The 19,862-nt window shown below is 37.9% G+C and overlaps 1 long non-coding RNA gene across 1 annotated transcript; it reads left to right on the forward strand.

The window, feature by feature from the left end:
• The first annotated feature begins 1,058 nt into the window (after positions 1-1,058).
• Positions 1,059-7,229, forward strand: LOC142162644 (uncharacterized). Its single transcript, XR_012693887.1, has 2 exons — positions 1,059-1,896; positions 6,923-7,229. It is a non-coding gene; the product is annotated as an uncharacterized LOC142162644 (long non-coding RNA).
• The last annotated feature ends 12,633 nt before the right edge of the window (positions 7,230-19,862 follow it).

Below are 19,862 nucleotides of genomic sequence, written 5' to 3' on the forward strand. Positions count from 1 at the left end.
TTAAGTCCACAAAATACAGTAATATCAATAATAAATAAAGCCAAATAAAAATCACATTAACAAGCTCGAATTCCTGAACCGTGAACCAGAAGTTCTGGGTTCTTATTCCCCAGCGAAGTCGCCAGAGCTGTCATACATTCTTTTTACCACCCGAAAAGGGGGATATAAGGGAGTTTTTCCAATTAAAGTGGCATTATTCGAAATGGAATTATTTTAATTATTTTTCAGAGTCGCCACTTGTGATAGTTTATTTGGTGTCCCAAGTCACCGATTTATTTTAAATCCAAAATCGAGGAAAGTTTCGACTTTATTTAAAATTCTGCGAACCAGAAATTCTAGATAAGGAATTCTGTTAATCCGGGAGAAGGTGTTGGGCATTCTCAGGTTTTGTGATTCTAGCACGGTCGCTTAGCAATTTATACTTGGCTTAAATTGTTCAACTACTCAATTTAAGACCTATGTGCATTTATCCCTTTAACCGCTTTTAGTTGCTTGATTATTCGTACTTAACGAGTTATTTTTAAAACGAGTCACGCGTACGTGTACTCATTTTGTTTGGCGCGTCAAAAATCATGTCATGCGTGTAGACATATGATTTTTGACCCTTCCCAAGATTTTTTATATTTTAGCATGTAAATATCTAGTTTAGGCCTCATATCGCTATTTCAACAAATTTTGACTCTTTTACTTTATTTGGTCACAAAATGAAAATTACAAAAATATTTTAGTTTATGTATCTTTCATAAATTTATATAAAAAATAAACAAAAATAGTACCTTATTTTTATTTTTATATAATCTTGAGAACACAAAAATAGTATCATGTTTTAATATAGTTTAGTTTAATTAATTAAGATCAGTTTTATATTTTTATATTATAAATTATATATAATTTTAGAAGGAAGAGTTAGCTTTGGGGTTGGTTTATCCCATTTTAATCTTATAGTCCATTTTTTAGTCTTTGGCCCAATTTTAAGGCCCAATAATACCAAACCCATACCCCTTTAACCTAAAAACCCTTTCTATATAACCAAAAAGAAGCCTAATTTCCTAAACCTTAGACCTCTAAGGGAGATCCGCCGTTTTTCTCACCATAGAACCCCCCTCCCAAAACGTCGTCTTTTACAGACTCACAAAACCAACGAAAGGAATCCATCACATTCTTCTCCGTAAGACCAAAAACACCAGCAGACCCTTAAAAATGCATCAGTCGATTCCCATTCTCTGAATCTTGAAGAGCAGCAACACTCACAAGAGAAAAGGGGGAACTAGCAGCTCTCGTCCTCTCTTCATCTTAAAAAAACAGCAGCACACTCCATCACCTCCCTTCACCTCTTAGCTATCGGCGTCCAGCCAGAAAAACTCTAAGAACGCCCAGAACACACACCCATATAAGCAGACAAACACACACAAAGAATCGCCGGAATTCAGCTACACACCAAATTTTCAAGCTTCGTCGATCCTTTCACTCACCCGAGCTTCTACTGGCTTCTTCCTTTCTCTCGATACCTACTGATGCTACTACCTTAGGATGCGTTGGTGGTCCGATTTAGGCCAAAATAATTAATTCAAGCAACACTTTCCGATCGAGCTCCGATCTTTGAAAGATTCCCGTTCATGGCTTCGTCCAGTTGTTAAGTTCGAAAATGTTAAAATTTGTTTCGTCAGTGTAAATGTCTTAAGGTTCAAGTACGCTCATTGATCAGAAAATTGTTCCAAGTTGCTGGTTTTACTTCAAAAGTTCGAGCGCTGCTGAAATAATCATTCATCGAGGTTTTTGTCATTGATCACCAGTGAGGTTTCTGTTTAATGGTTCCGGTTCCATTTGAGGTTTCCGGCGAGACGTTTTAACAGAGGTCTTGTCCGTGATTTTGAAATTTCAGATTTTGCTATTGAGGTCCACTCTCTTCTCTGTTCTTTACATAACTTAAATTGCATTGTGTGGTTGATCGAGATATGTGTTTGCCTAACATGCTTTAATAGCTATTATGCAAATGATTTGCAATTTTATTTAAAGATGTGCTTGAGTTGATTAACTTTTGGTTGAATATATGGTTGCACTTGTTGAATCCCACGCGTGACAAAGAAGATAACCAATTTTACAAGTGAATAAATTTGGGAAAGTGCTCAAACATATGGGTTGTTGGACGATACCTTTAATGGTGGGTTTCGATAGTGTTAATGGATTGTTTCTTAATATACGTTTGTTACATTGTTGTTCAGGCTTGAATCATCCCCTTCACTAATGATATATTTTTTTTTATGTCCGATAGAAATAGGCAACTTTAGGAGCTCCTCTTAAATTGGGTAGTCAAATCTTTAGGGTGTTCGTGTTTGGCGTGTATATTAGGCACATATTAATAAATAAATCATCGTGATTGTGGACACATTCACATGACATAATTACGATTCTAAAAACAAAGTTGGAGTATGCGTTCGCGCAGCTTCGACAAACTTTCTTAATAATAATAAAGCGTCATTGATTGTGGACACGTTCGCGTGACATGATTTTTGACGTGCCAAACAAATGGGTACACTGTCACGACTCTAAACCCGAAACCGGTCGTGATGACGCCTCTCGTGAAGACAAGGCCAACCACTTAAACCCAATTCACCTTTTTAAACAATTAGATAACATAAAAACAGTCTAAAACATGATATAGTAATACCAAATAGTGAATAATGCCAATAAAGTGCGGAAGTACAACCCAAAACAGTCCTACCCGGGGTGTCACAAGTTACGAGCATCTAACCATACCAAATCCTTAAATGTAACTACAGAGTTTTAAATACTGAACTAAGAACATAAGGAAATAGATAGGGAGGAGCTCCGATCTGCGAACGTCAACAGCTACCTAAAGACTCCTCGAAGATCCGCCTGAAGCTGGAATGAATCAGCACTCCGGAGCGAGACCAGCTACGCCTAAATCTGTACACAGGGTGCAGGGAGTAAAGTGAGGACTCCAACTCAGTGAGTAACAAATGTAAATAAAGACTGAAAGTAGGAAAATACGTAAGGCACAAGGCATTCTATAATGAAGCAGTAAAACCATTTAAAAGCAGTAAGACAATGAAAAGCCAAGTAAAATCCTCTTTCAACCAGTAAACAAGTAATTGACAGGTAATTAAGGTAAATTAAACAAATAGAAGTTTGCCCCTCGGACACAATATCAGTAAATTCGCCCCTTGGGCAACATCTCAGAACAGTACCAGCCCCTCGGGCAATCACATAGAACAATACCAGCCCCTCGGGCAATCACATAGAATAATACCAGTCCCTCGGGCTATCACATAGAACAATACCAGCCCCTCAGGCTCAATCTCACATCACAATAGGTACCCGCGCTCACTGGGGGTGTATAGACTCCGGGAGGGGCCCCTTACGACCCAAACGCAATAACAAGCCGTCTCGTGGCATCAAATCTAGGCCCTCGGCCTCATATCAATCAAGCCACCTTGTGGCGTATATATGTATCCCAGGCCCTCGCCCTCATATCAGTATTAGTGTATCCTCACAACTAAGCCCTCGGCCTTACTCAGTCCGAAAATCATCACAAGCCCCTCGGGCACTAGTAAAACAGTATTTCTCAGCCCAAAACATAATTTAAAATATCATTTAAGTCTCAAAACGGAGTAAAAATGGTTGAGTAGTAAAACAGTGGAGAATAACATGACTGAGTTCAAGTAATAAGTCAAAACAGTGAGGAAATAGTAATAAAAATCCCCAAAGGGTTCAAATAGTTGGCACGAAGCCCAAATATGGCAATCAGCCCAAATCATGAGGATAGTAAATAAGTTTCAATCAAATACGCGGTAAAATCATCAATCGGGATGGACCAAATCACAATCCCCAATAGTGCACGACCCCACGCTCGTCATCAAGCGTGTGCCTCACCTCAATATAGCACTACGATGTGCAATCCGGGGTTTCAAACCCTCAGAGCACCATTTACAATCATTACACACCACGAACCGGCTAAATATCTAGCTCGCGACGCCTTTTCCCCTCGAATCGATCTCTACACGCGTCGAATCTATCCAAAAATCAGAATGAGGACGTCAACATATGCTAAGGGAACAAAGCCCAGCGAAAACAATCAAGAAAGGACACAAATCCCGAAATTACCAAAACCCGAGCCCCGGGCCCACTTCATGAAAATCAGAAATTTTTACATCAATAGATTTCTCATCTCCCCACGAGTCTATGCATATCAAGAATACCAAAATCGGAGTTCAAATGACCCCTCAAATCCTCAATTTAAGGCCTCTTAAACTCAAGCCCGAATTCTCCATTTTTAGCCTTTTAATTCCTTTAATTTCATTCTTAATCCATGAAATACTACCATAGAAACGTGTTTTAAGTCAAAAATCTTTACCTTAACAAAGTTCCCTTGAAATCCCTCTTCCAAATCGTCCAAAAGCTCTCAAGCCGAAGTCAAAAATGGTGGAATAACTCAAACTCACGAAATGAAATAACTTATATGTTCTGCCCAGGACTTTCCGCATCTGCGGCACTTTAACCGCATTTGCGGTCTACCCTCCGCTTCTGCGAAAATCACTTAAGGAACCAAATTCCGCATTTGCGATACACTCGTCGCAGATGCGGCTATCTTGACTGCTTCTGTGGTCCCTGACAAATTCCTCCCCGTCCACTTCTGCAGCCATTCCAACGCATATGCGGCGCCGCACCTGCGGTCCCCAAACCGCAGGTGCGAAAATAGCAGAAGCAACAATATCAGCTGCTGCAACAAAATCCCAATTTCTCCGTCAACCATCCGAAATTACCCCGAGGCCCCCGGGACCTCATCCAAAAGCACAAACATAATCCAATACCTTATTCAAACTTGTTCCAATCATCAAAATACCTCAAACAACATCAAATCTACCAAATCACATCGGATTCAAGCCTAAGTTTCAAAAATCTTCCGAAAATACGCTTTTGATAAAAAACCCAACCAAACCACGTCCGAATGACCTGAAATTTTACACACATATCCCAAATGACAAAACGAAGCTACTGCAACTCTTGGAATTCCATTCCGACCCCTATATCAAAATCTCGCTATCAACCGAAAATCGCCAAAATATCAACTTCGCCAATTTAAGCCTAATTCTACTCCGAACCTCCAAAACCCATTCCGATCACAGTCCTGAGCCATAAATCACCTCCCGGAGCTAACTGAACCATCGGAACTAGTATCCGAGCCCTCTAACACATAAGTCAATATCCGGTTGACTTTTCCAACTCAAACTCTCTTAAAAGAGACTAAGTGTCTCAAACCTTACCAAAATCATTCCGGATTCGATCCGACCAACCCGATACCATAAAACACGGATAACAAAGAAATAAGAATCAGAAATGGGGGAAACGGAGCGGTAACTCATGAGACAACTGGCCGGGTCGTCATAATACACATACGTGTGGCCTGTTTTCAAGATAATTTTTTAATTAAAAGGCAAATGCACATAGGTTCTAAAATGGAGTAATTAGACAATTTGATTAAGCCATATATGATCAAAGCGACCATGCTAAAACCACGGAACCGGGGAATTCCTAACACCTTCTCCCGGGTTAACAAAATCCCTTAACCGGATTTCTATGTTCGCAGACCATAAATAAGAGTCAAACTTCCTCGATTCGGGATTTTAAACCGGTGACTTGGGACACCAATAAACTATCCCAAGTGGAGACTCTGATTTTAATTTAAATAATCCCGTTTCGATTGTCACTTAAATTGGAAAAACTCTTTTATGCCCTTCCAAGGTAGGAAAAAGGAGATGTGACAGCTCGGAAGACTCTGCTGGGGACAAGAACCCAGAATCTTTGGTTCAGGGCTCAAGAATTCAAGCTTGTTAATATGATTTTTACTTGGCTTTATTTATTGTTGATATTACTGTATTTTGTGGATCTAATGTGCTAATTGCCGTCTATTTACCGCTTTGATATAATTTGAGTTGTATATAACTGTCTTCTTACGCCACCCCTCTGAGTCTTCTAAAAATGGTGCACACGTTCGCGTGACCCACCTTTTCTGTTAGAACTTATACCAAATAGAACGAGGCTGGGCCATCAACAAGGCCGGGTAGACTTTCGTGCTCCTGGTACATTGCCCCCTCTTCTACTCGAGTTGTCCGCTCGGGAAAGCCAGGTAAAGAACACAACCCCAGGTTTAAACTTAGAATAACATAACCTCATGCCGGATCCCTAGTAGGAACGTTTGTTTGCATCACGTGCATTTGACTTTGGGGACTCAACACAGGGGTTGGGTCGGTCTAGGACAAGTGTACCCAAAAATAAAAGACCATCCTGATGCATCCTATGTGCTACATGTTGCATTTTTTCAAGGGTAAAAGGGTCATTTGGTGGACCAATGATAGTTGAGGGCAAATGAAAAAAAATAAAAAGAAAAAAAGAGAGTGTGAAGTGTGAAAATAAAGCAAGTAGGGCCCAGTTATATTTCCTGTCACATTTTTGTTAAGAAAAAGACCAAAAAAACATGGAAAATCCAAAAAAGAATTTGCATTTTTTCATCATTTTCCAAAAAAAAAAGGAAAAAGAAATTCCAAAAAGAGTTTACATGTTTCATCATTTTTTTTAAAAAAAGACAAAATATTTTTTTCTAAATTAGTTGTTTTTTTAGTTCTCGCCCGTATCCAGTCTTCCCGAACTACGCGAACCTGATTCTCATCTTTCGGGGCGTGATACGTAGGAAACCCACATAGGGTCCGGTCTTCCTAGTAAATCTTAGGTTCTTGACTTCGCGGAGTCTTAGCCAAATCTTGCAGTTTTAGCCACTTTAGCCACATCGGTTAATTTTAGAAAAATAGTCACAATCATGTCTTGCATGTGTCTAACAGGAAGTGTTATTGTCTCACATCGTTATAGGTCTTTAACTTTATTTGGTCTTAATTTTCTCATACAGGTGTGGACTTACTTATCAGAGTTTGAGCATGACAGACACTCCAGGACCATCCAGTCAGGGTTGCTCATTCAAGAGTTTGCATAAGGAGATTTTTTTAGTTATTATGTTTTGAGTCTGTTGTTCGTTTTTCTATGTCATCTTTTACCTTCTAGTTTTGTACAGTAATGTCGAGTATTTTAGGTGATGTTAGAGTTTGTCATAGTCTAGTTAAGTTTGCCGAGTCTTTTGCTATTGTATTTCCTATTTTTGTATTTGGAAAATGTGTTACAAATCAAAAATCCAAAAAAAAGAATTTTTTTTGTGTTTTTATATTTCCGTTAGAAGTTTTCTTTAGAATACTAATTCTAAGAATAAAAAAATCATTTTAGGTGGTTTTCCTTTATTGAATTAATATCTAGAACTCAAAATAAAAAATTGCTTTTATATTTCCTTTTAGTACATTAAGACTAAAAACTCAAAAAAAAAAAAGAATTTTCTTTTAGTACCTCTTTAAAAGTTTTCTTTAAGATATTAATTTCAAAAATTCAAAAAGTTTTTCTTTTGAGGTTCTTCTTTGGGTAATTAATGAAAAATGAATTAAAAAATATATATATTCTTTCTATTTTCACTAGAACTTCAGGATATTGTACATAGAAGAAAAAAAATATACTTTATATGTTGTTTATCTTTAGAGTTTCTTCTTTAGGTAATCAAAAACTGAAATCCAAAAATATTTTTTTATCTTTTTCATTTCTCGTTTCGAAATCATTTTTCAAGGATATCAAATGAAAATTCAAAATATTTTTCTTTGGTTTATTCTTTATATTTCCTTCCTAAGAAAAGAAAAGAATAAAAAATATTTTTTTTTCTTCTAGGGTTTTTCTTTAATAATTTTCATAGAGTACTTGTTTAAAAAAAGAAGAAGATATATGCTCGTTTAAGCTTGTGTTTAGAATAGGTTATAGAACATTAAGTCTATAAAATTAAAAAAAAAGATTTGCTTCTTTTATTTCTCTTTTTTCACAAGAGTAGCCATTAAGGTAATAAACAAAAAAGAAAATAAAAATGAGAACATTAGTTTGTTTACTTTGTTTCGATCTTCCCGAACTACACAAAGATCTGATTCATGATACGTAGGCAACCTACATAGGGTTCGATCGAATCATTTTTTTATTTTATTAAAAGAAAAAGGAAAAAAAAAAGAAAAATGGGTGAAATTATGGGATGTGAGAAATGGGAAGAAAAAAGAGTGATAATTAGAAAAGAAAAAGGAAGGAAAATGAATAAGCCAAGAAGTGTTAGAAAAGAAAAGAGAACATTCAAATGGATAAATTGGGATGATACCAAGTGACCCTGTGACCCTAGAAGTCATTCTAGAACCGTTAATTGTTGCTAGGTGCATTGCACACAATGTGATATTTTTAGCTGTTAAATGCCCTAATGCTAACAAGATGTCCCCATTTTGTTCCTTTTGTTACCTTCATTGGGCAGATTAAGGGAGGTTGGTTTGTGATTTTTAAGTAACTCATCCATACAATACAAGGTCAAAGAGCAAGGTAGCCATGGCTAGCAAAGACTTGGACACAACGATTGTTGATTCGTCTAAGGGAATTGTTGAATCAGAATCTGAGTTGAAAGAAGAGGTCTTAAGGTTGAAAGGACAGATGGCTGGAATATACTAAGCCTGAATTAGTGGGTGTCCTCCACCATCAGTTCCCACTAACTACACTGAAAGCCTTGTCACCATTCCGCCACTGTCACAAGTCCAGGATATATCCCCACAACCTTTTCACACTCTACCCGCCAAAACTACCTCACATCTCGCTCCTTTGGCCACTCATGCCCTTGTAGCTCCTCCTCCAGCTACTTTTCCTCGATCTTCTAACGAGACTGTGTTCAAAGTCCCCGATGCCCAACACTATGCTCCAGAACCAACTTTCAAAGTCTCGGATCCATACTCTCACGCTCCTCATTTTGAGACTCCTGGTGAAACTGGAAAGCCTGCTAAGACAGTGGAGCAAGATGAGATATCCAGGAAGGTAAAAATCTTAGAGCAATCTTTAAGAAACATGCAAGGGATAGGGAGCCAGATGAGCGTGGCTTATAAAGACTTGTGCTTGTTTCCTGACATCCAACTGCCTGCTGGGTTTAAGATGCCAAAGTTTGATTTGTATGACGGGCTACGGAGATCCCGTGACTCATTTGAGAGGCTATTGCAGTAATATGAGAGGCGCCGATAGGAAGGACAAATTATTGATGGCATATTTTAGTCATAGTCTGAGTGAGGCAGCCCTGGAGTTGGTACACCTGCCAAGATGTTAGCAAGTACTACACATGGGACGATATGGCTCAAGCCTTTGCCCGACACTTTTAGTACAACATAGAAATCGTCCCGGATCGCATGTCCCTCACCAAGATGAAAAATAAGCCTACTGAAAGCTTTAGGGAATACATGCTCAGATGGAGAGAGCAAGCTGCCAGAGTCAATCCCCCGATGGAAGAAAACGAGATGGTCGAGTACTTTCTTCAAGCTTAAGAGCCAACTTACTTTGGGCATTTGATCACGACTGTGGGTAGGCCTTTTAATGATGTGGTAACAATGGGAGAAATGGTTGAAGATGTGCTGAAGTCGAGCAAGATCATGAGCTATTCTGATTTAAAAGCCACAACACAAGCAATTCAGAATGACACATGAAGCTTGCTGGGTCAGAAGGAACATGATGATGTTGCCATGGTTGTCTCAGGATCAGGACATGGTTCAACGGGTCCGCCTCACCAATATACTCAGCCTCAACCCCAACCCCAAACCTATCCCCGAGCTCCACATAATCCACCTCAGTATTATCCTCTGAACAATGCCAAGTCATCTGTCCAACCACTAGGTCACTCCTTATGGCGAGCGCCAGCATCGCATAATGCACTCTTTCCTTCACGACATTTTCGAGTACCCAACAACCCTAGAAAATAGGGGCAGGGAGGGAAACAAAGGCAAATAAATAGTTTCACGCCAATCGGGGAGTCCTACACAAGCTTGTTTGAAAAGTTAAAGCATTCTGGCCTGATTGAGCCGCTTCTCGGCTATACTCAAGACCCATATGCAAAAGGTTTTGATCCTATTGTACGATGCATGTACCACTCTAACGTTCAAGGGCATAACATTGAAGATTGTCGTGCTTTGAATAGGGAAATAGAAATAATGATTCAAGAAGGGGTAACTGTGATCAAGGATAGTGACAGGGAGCATGCAAATCCTCTTGGGAACTTGCTAACTGAAGTTAATGATATTGAAGTTGGTAATGGTCTTGGAAATATTGATGTAGAACCCAGTGGCTAAGATGTCGTGCTTGGTAATTGGAAAGACGCTCCATTTCTTGGTTAGACGGGGAGGAGTTTTGGTGGTTTATTTTGTTGCCATTTATGTTGTCTGGGTTATTTTCACGGTTGTAATCCGGATATTGTCTTGTGATTCAAACCCTTCTATCCTTTTATTTTGCCTAGTTCGTTTAGTCGTAGTAACTTGTTTAGTATTATCTAGGTTTGTTCCAGGGTTGTAACCCAGTTTATTTTGCTTGTTTTGTTTTTCAAACACTTTCACCGTCTGTCTAATGCAATTTTCTGTTTTCTATTATTTCTAGCCATTTTTTTGTTTAGTTCTCTTTTTCTTTTATAGTTCTTTTCTTGCTGACTCTAGTGACATGGCATGCACGCGTAATTCTCAGTCTGGTTTTAAAAGTTAGTTTAGTCATGAAGCAATGAAGCAATTTTGAAGATGATAAGGACACTTGAGGAAAATAAGTACAGATTTGGACATTTTGAGATCATTTAAAGCCCGAATTGTGTGAGACTGGGGCAGATGGTGTGGGAAGTTGAGAGGATGACAAGAATTTGTTATATGAGAGCGCGTCCCAACAATTTGAAGCGAGCAACTTTGAGTTCAAGTGCATCTCAAGTAACAAAATAAATCCAAGCGATTTTGCTCCAAACAGACAGATGGTATCCATTGTGAAGAAGAAATAACCCAACGAGAGTTTTGTACTTGACAAGACACACAAAAAAAAATAGAAAGCATATCAAGGATATCAATGGCAAAGCTGTAAAAGAAATGTTGTATGTGCTCTTCCTTTTTTCATTTTAAGTTGTATGTGTTGTACTTGGTATTTTCACGGGAGACCCTCTCAACTACCCAAACACTTATACCATTCGATACCCTTTTGAGCATGTACTGATTTCTTTGACCTCCCAATCCAAAAGGAAAATTCAAAAAAAAAAGAGAAAAATAGAGACAAAAAAAGGAAAAAAAGAGAAAAAGAAAAGGGGGGGGGGGGGGGGAGAAAAAAAGAAGGAAAAAGAAAGAATGAAAAAGAAAAAGGAAAATAGTAACAAAAAGTATTCTTGTGAACTATGTTTGACCTGATTCTTGTCACCACAAGATACGTAGGCAGCCTTACGGTTCGGTCATACCAACTAAAATATTTCATAATCCCACGAAAGCAGGAGTGGGGCAGTCTTTCTTAGCAACTCAAAAAAAGAAAAGAAAACAAGAATCAATTTCCCTTGTTTTAGAAATTGGGGCAAAGTTTTTAGAATAGATTCCAAAAGTTATAAATAAATTAACCTTGTTATCTTAGTTGTTTTGAACCTTTGTGATATCCTTTCTTTCTAACCCTATCCAAAAGCCACATTACAGTCCAAAAAGACCTCCCAGATAATCTTTGAGAGTGCCGAGTCAGACATGCCCTGAGCATATGATATTTCTATCGTGGTTAATGCCTTGTCATTTGCAGAATCAGAGGAAAAAAGAAGAAAAGAGAAAATGAGAGAGTCTTATCAGTGAAAACCTTCACAGGCACCATGAGGCGACGGTAAGTTGAGAGAAAGAACAAAATGAGAGAGGCTTGATGGTAAAAACCCTTCGGGCACTACAAGTCGAATAAGGATCATGAATCAAATAGGATAATCGGAGCATTGAAGCCCAGTTTCACGGCGAAGAGGTACAACAAGAGTTGAACATTAGACTTGCTTGATAGATTAGGCCACTTAATTCAAAGGTAAATGTCATGGTCATTAGAGTTGGTATCCACATCTCCTAAATTTCTACTTCGTAATTTTCTCGTTAGGTATCATCTCTTTCCATTGTCCCTTACTATGTTCCTTTTGTCTTGTTTACTTCCTCTTCTTGAGTCTGTTCGGTCAAAACAAGTGAGAAATGACTTCAAAATCTGCTACCAGCTTTCAAATGCACAAAGCGGAGTCTGGTTAGCACATCAAAGCGACATAAGTCAGGAAAGAACAGTATACGCACTGAATGGATAACAATCGGCGTGCTTTGGGATTCATGAGAAATGTAACGGTTCGGTAAATGTCAATTCATGAGCAAATCCAACAGATAAAAGGTATTGAGTCTGAATGAATCAGAAGTATTTTCTGTGATAAGGGTGACAGAGAAAGTGGTTAGTCAATAAACAAGCAATGTCTTTCAAGTTGAAATCAAAGTTATCATGGAAAGTGAAAGAGCAATCGCCCTCAAAGTCAAGGCCACAAACCAACCATCATGTTTAAACTCACAAGTTTTCTTTGTCTGAAACAAGGATGCAAACTAGGTTCATATCAAAGCTTGGAAGCTTGAAATTTTCAGGTGTAATGCCCAAATTCTGCTCACGCAAAGGCTATTGAGAAGATCAGACATCACCCCTAGGAGAAACACTTCCTAGTCTGGGTTTTCAAGTTATATTTTGTTGTAGGAGACGCACTTCCTAAATTGAGATTTTACCCTTAGGAGACGCAGTTCCTAGTTTGGATCATATGAGTTTTAGTCACTAAAGTTTTCACCCCTATGAGACACACTTCTTAGTCTTGGTCATTTAAATTCACCCTAGAGACGCACGTCCTAGTTGGAGTCATTGAAATTTTACCTGTTAGGAGACGCACTTCCTAGTAGGGATCTTTCAGATTATACTTTTTAGGAGACGCACTTCCTAGCTTTGGTCATTTAAATTTATTCCTAGGAGACACACTTCCTAGTCTGGTTCATTGAAGTTTCACCTGTAGGAGACGCATTTCTTAATCAAGGTCTTTCAAGTTATTCTTTTAAGAGACGCACTTCCTAAATTGAGATTTCATCCCTAGGAGAGGCACTTCCTAGTTTGGTTCATTCAAGCTTCACCCTTAGGAGACACACTTCCTAAATTAAGATTTTACCACTAGGAGACACACTTCCTATTTGGTTCATTTAAGTTCATTCCTAGGAGACGCACTTCCTAGTTTGAGTCATTGATGTTTCACCCCTAGGAGACGCACTTCCTAGTCTAGATCTTTCAAGTTATATTTTTGTTTTAGGAGACACACTTCCTAAATTGAGATTTTCCCCTAGGAGACACACATCCTAGTCTGGTTCATTTAAGTTCATTCATAGGATACACACTTCCTAGCTTGAGTCATTAAGATTTCACCCCTAGGAGACGCACTTCCTAGTTTGGGTAGTTCAGGTTATATTTTTGTTGTAGGAGACGCACTTCCTACATTGATATTTACCCCTAGGAGACGCACTTCCTAGTTTGAGTCATTGAAGTTTCACCCCTAGGAGACACACTTCCTAGTTTAGGTTTTTCAGGATATACTTTTAGGAGACGCACTTCCTAAATTGAGATTTTACCCCTAGGAGACGCACTTCCTAGTTTGAGTCATTGAAGTTTCACCCATAGGAGACGCACTTCCTAATATAGGTTTCAGGTTATATGTTTGTTTAAGTATACGCACTTCCTATCTTTGGTTATTTAAGTTCATTTATAGGAGATGCACTTCCTAGTTTGAGTCATTGAATTTTTACCCATATGAGACACACTTCCTAAATTAAGAGTTCATTCGTAGGAGACGCACTTCCTAGTTTGAGTCATTGAAGTTTCACCCTTAGGGGACGCACCTAGTCTGTGTCTTTCAGGATATACTTTTAGGAGACGCACTTCCTTAATTGAGAGTTCATTAATAGGAGACTCACTTCCTAGTTTGAGTCATTGGAGTTTCACTCATAGGAGACACACTTCATAGTTTGGGATTTCAGGTTATAATTTGTTTAAGGAGACGCACTTTCTATTTGGTTCATTTAAGTTCATTTCTAGGAGACGCACTTCTTAGTTTGAGTCATTTAAGTTCTACCCTTTAGGAGACGCACTTCCTAGTCAATGTCTTTCAAGTTATATTTTGTTTTAGGAGATGCACTTCCTAAATTGAGATTCCTCCCCTAGGAGACGCATGTCCTAGTTTGGTTCATTCAAGTTTCATCCCTAGGAAACGCACTTCCTAGTTTGGGTCATTCAGGTTTATTTTTAGCAAACGCATTTGCTAGTCAAAGTTTCTTGGTTTTACTCATAGGAGATGCACATCCTAGTTGAGTCTTTAGTTTACTCTCATCATTGCATCAACATCATAAGTGGTTTACAATATTGCTAACAACTCACAAATCTTCCTAGTGCAAACTGGGGCAGAAAATTTCGTTTGTTTTGTTTGTTTTGATTGCAGGCACCCACATGGAAAACAAAAGAACACAGAAAGTTTCAGTAAATCAGGTGCCCACCTAGAGAACAAGGGAAGACAGTTCAAGTTTCAATGGAAGACAGTTCAAATTTCAAGGGAAAGCAGTTTCAAGGGAAGACAGAAAGTTTCAACAATCAGGCGCCCCCCTGGAGAACAAGGGAAGACAGTTCAAGTTTCAAGGGAAGACAACTCAAGTGTCAAGGGAAAGCAGTTCCGAGGGAACACAGAAAGTTTCAGAAATCAGGCGCCCACCTAGAGAACAAGGGAAGACAGTTCAAGTTTCAAGGGAAGACAGTGCAAATTTCAAGGGAAAGCAGTTCCCAGGGAACACAGAAAGTTTCAGCAATCAGGCGCCCACCTGGAGAACAAGGGAAGACAATTCAAGTTTCAAGGGAATTTGTTTCGGAATTATCTCAAGTTTCAAGGGAAAGCAGTTTCGAAGGAAGACGAGTCAAGTTCAGCAATCAGGCGCCCATCTGGAGAACAAGGGAAAACGGTTCAAGTTTTGAAGGAAGACAGTTCAAGTTTTGGCAATCAGACACCCACCTGGAAAACAAGGGAATTCAATTCAGAATGCAATTCACGTCAGCAACAAAAGAAGCTTGCGGCAAGAATGCGAGTCAGCAGTCTGAGATGATCAACGGAAGTTAGTCACAATCCAGAATTAAAAAAAAGAAAAGCAATAAGTCAATCCAAATGCAGAAGTAGATGAAAGATGTGAGCTACTCAAGACATGGCTGAGGTCATAAGCACTGCATGTCCGGTCTTGATCCGAAAAAGCTGAAGAAGAATGAACTAGCACCTGTAGCTAGCAAGCGTCAAGGTTCAAATCTAAAGTCCGCATAAAGAACCATTCAAGACTCAAGATCAAGCTTCAGAAGACTTATAGATAGGAATCTTGTAACTCATAGTTGACAAGCTTAGTTAGTTTTTTTCATTTTTTTGATTTTGATGTAATAACAGGACCGTAGATCGGAACCTCGACGGAACGACACCTCAATCGGCTCTCCACCTCAGTATACTCCATCATTGTTTCTACTTCTGAACTACACGTGTCCTGATTCCTTTATAGCCAAGGATATGTAGGCAGCTCAGATACCAGGGCTCGATCACATTTTCTTTTCTCTTAGTTCTTGGTCTCCCTAAATAAGGGCCGGGTCAAAAAACCTGTCTAGTCGTTCTTTGTATGAAAATACTTCGTATTTTCAGTCAAAGAGGGGCAACTGTAGACATGTGATTTTTGACTCTCCCCAAGATTTTTTATATTTTAGCATGTAAATATCTAGTTTAGGCCTAATATCGCTATTTTAACTAATTTTGACTCTTTTACTTTATTTCGTCACAAAAAATGAAAATTACAAAAATATTTTAGTTTATGTATCTTTCATAAATTTAGATAAAAAATATACAAAATAGTACTTTATTTTTATTTTTATATAATCTTAAAAACACAAAAATAATTTAATGTTTTAATATAGTTTAGTTTAAATAATTAAGATCAGTTTTATATTTTTATATGATAAATTGTATATAATTTTAGAAGGAAGAGTTAGTTTTGGGGTTCGTTTATCCCATTATAATCTTGTAGTCCATTGTTTTAGTCTTTAGCCTAATTTTATGGCCCAATAATACCAAACCCATACCCCTTTAACCTAAAAACCCTTTCTATATAACCAAAAGGAAGCCTAATTTCTTAGACCCTAGACCACTAAGGGAGATCCGCCGTTTTTCTCACCATAGAACCCCCGTGAACGTCATCTTCTACAGACTCACAAAACCAACGAAAAGAATCCATCACCTTCTTCTCCATAAGACCAAAACACCAGTAGACCCCTAAAATTGCATCAGCCGATCCCCATTCTCTGAATCTTGAAGAGCAGCAACACTCACAAGAGAAAAGGAGGAATCAACAGCTCTCATCCTCTCTTTATCTTAAAAAAACAGCAGCACACTCCATCATCTCCCTTCACCTTGTAGCTACGGGCGTCCAACCAGAAAACTCTAAGAATGCCTAGAACACACACCCATATAAACGGTCACACAAAGAATCACCGGAATTCAGCCACGCACCAGATTTTCAAGCTTAGTCGATCCTTTCACTCATCCGAGCTTCTACTAGCTTCTTCTTTTATATCGATACCTACTGATGCTACTGCCTTAGGATGCATTGGTGGTCCGATTTAGGCCAAAATAATCAATTCAAGTGACACTTTCCGGTCGAGCTCCGATTTGTTGAAAGATTCCCATTCATGGTTTCGTCCAGTTGTTAAGTTCGAAAATGTTGAAATTTGTTTCGTCAATGTAAAAGTCTTAAGGTTCAAGCACGCTCATTGGCCAGAAAATTGTTCCAAGTTGCCGGTTCTACTTCGAAAGTTCGAGCGCTGCTGAAATAATCATTCGTCGAGGTTTTTGTCGTTGGTCACTAGTGAGGTTTCTGTTTAATGGTTCCGGTTTCGTTTAAGGTTTCCAGCGAGACGTTTCAATAGTAGTCTTGTCCGTGATTTTGAAATTTCAGATTTTGCTATTGAGGTCCATTCTCTTCTCTGATTTTTTACATAACTTAAATTGCATTGTGTGGTTGATCGAGATGTGTGTTTGCCTATTTTGGTTGAATATATGGTTGCACCTATTGAATCCCACCTGTGACAGAGAAGATAACCAATTTTACAAGTGAATAAATTTAGGAAAGTGCTCAAACATATGGGTTGTTGGACGATACCTTTAATGGTGGGTTTCGATAGGATTAATGGATTGTTGCTTAATATACGTTTGTTACATTGTTGTTCAGGCTTGAATCACCCCTTCACTAATGACATATTGTTTTGTGTCCGATAGAAATAGGCAATTTTAGGAGCTCCTATTAAATTGGGTAGCCAAATCTTTAGGGCGTTCGTGTTTGGCGTATATATTAGGCACATATTAATAAATAAATCATCGTGATTGTGGACACGTTCGCGTGACATAATTAATCTAAAAACAAAGTCAGAGTATGCGTTCGCGCAACTTCGATCAACTTTCTTAATAATAATAAAGCATCATTGATTATGGACACGTTCGCGTGATATGATTTTTGACGTGCCAAACAAATAGGTACACGTATGCGTGGCCTGTTTTCAAGATAATTTCTTAATTAAAAGGCAAATGTACATAGGTTCTAAAATTTAGTAATTAGACAATTTGATTAAGCCAAGTATGATCAAAGCACCGTGCTAAAACCACGGAACCAGGAATGCCTAACACCTTCTCCCGGGTTAAAAAAATTCTTTACCCGGATTTCTATGTTCGCGGACCATAAATAAGAGTCAAACTTCCTCGATTTGTGATTTTAAACCGGTGACTTGGGACACCAATAAACTATCCCAATTGGCGACTCTGATTTTAATTTAAATAATCCCGTTTCGATTGTCACTTAAATTGGAAAAACTCCCTTATACCCTTCTAGGGTAGGAAAAAAGAGGTGTGACAACGCGTACATGTCCACAATTAATCACGCTTTATTAATGTTAATAAAGTTTGGCCGAAGTTGCACGAACGCATACCTTGATTTATTTTTAGGAAAAAAATCATAATTACGTTATGCGATGTATACATAATCACGATAATAGACTAAGTCACGCCTAAAGCAAGCTACGAATGAAACAGACGAAGACAAAGGAACGATGGTGCTTGACTCATTTGAAAAAGAAAAAAAATACTAATAAGAAGCCTAAGTAGTAAGCAAGAAATAATATTGTACTTGAACAAATACTCACAACAGTGAAGCACAAGTTCATCGTAGTGACACTACGGCAATACATGATCCAAACAAGTCGAGCATTAATTCACTCTTAGAAAGGAAAAAAAACACTGGAATAACCACCAAAATAGCACATATTAAGCAAAGATGAGATTAACAAACCCTCGCCATCGTTTTGCCCGTAACTCTATATCTAAATGATTAAAACATAATACCAACAACCCCATCTTGAAGTAGCTCATCTGGCTTAGATTCAGAATAGGCAATTAACACAAATAGAATACTTAGAAGATTCATCCGAGCACGCCGTCCACTTATATATATATATATATATATATATATATATATATATATATATATATATATATATATATATATATATATATATATATATATTTTCTATAGAAATGAACGATTTCTAACCAAACACATTCACAATTCGAGAAACCAAAAGCATCACATATGATTTTAGAAAACATATTTTGCTTACAAATCAAACCAAGGAAAATTCAGGTGAAATTGAAAGGCGACGAGAGTTTTATATAATAAGACCAAAATGATTCTGAGTACTTTTATTGAGATCACATAAAAATTGTGCAAATTTTAATTTTGCAAACAAAATAATTTCAGAAACCGGAAACAACCAAGGCAGATTTCTCTCGTTCTTTCAAAACCAAAAAAAGGGTAAGGAGAACACACAAATTTCTTCTTTAAAATTGCTTCCAAATGCTAAACTTAAACCAAATCCAAACGCCACCTGAACTACTAGTCACAACAGCAAATCCAAATAAATTTTAACAAAATTACAGCTCATGATAGATAATTAATCGAGTAATGAATGGTAAACACACGAACTTGTTCGAACGAGATTATCATTAATATCAATAGAAAAAGACGGTGGGTACAAGCTCAGTGAGAAAGTAGAAACAAAATCACTCAACAATCGCGAACCTGGATTCGAACCACGAATGGACCTTAAAACAGCACCGGAAAAAATAGAAACCAACAGCAACTCAATCAAACTCCATTGATTTAAACCGAATCTGAAAGAAAAAAATGAAGAAAACTGAAGAAACTTGCAATTTTTATATGAAATAACTAGGAAAATCAAAAAAAGAAGATCAAAAATCACAACCAAAAATCCTAGAACTCTTTCCCACTCTCAAACCTTTTCAGACTTTTCTATCTAAACCCTAATATTTTCTTTCTAAAATCTCTCTCCCCAAAAGATTCTGTCCCTAATGCAAGATGACCCCCAGTATATGGAAGCTCCAGAAGCTTCTATCTTTTTTCCAAGTCATGAAAAATCTTGCCTTTCTAGAAAATCCGAAATTCTATCTCTTGAAACGATTCAAAGACAAGTGGAGGGATGTGATAACCCAAAATATCATCTTTAAATTAAATAATTATCATGGTATTTTAAGACCTTGAAAAGTGCTATCAATAATTCCTCGACTTGCGTGCACAGTCCGTATAATTTTTCGGAAGGTTTTTTATGTGAAAAAGGATTAAATTGTGAATTAGAGCCTTAAAACTCAACTGAGTTGACTTCGGTCAACATTTTGAGCAAACAAACCCGGATCCAAGTTTTGACCATTCTGGTAGTTCCGTATCGTGATTTGTGACTTGGTCATATGCCCGAAATCGAATTCGGAGGTCCCTAGATCAAATTATCGCCATTTAACAGAATCTAGA

Source organism: Nicotiana tabacum, chromosome 8, assembly GCF_000715075.1.
Source record: "Nicotiana tabacum cultivar K326 chromosome 8, ASM71507v2, whole genome shotgun sequence".
Classification (NCBI taxonomy): Eukaryota; Viridiplantae; Streptophyta; class Magnoliopsida; order Solanales; family Solanaceae; genus Nicotiana; species Nicotiana tabacum.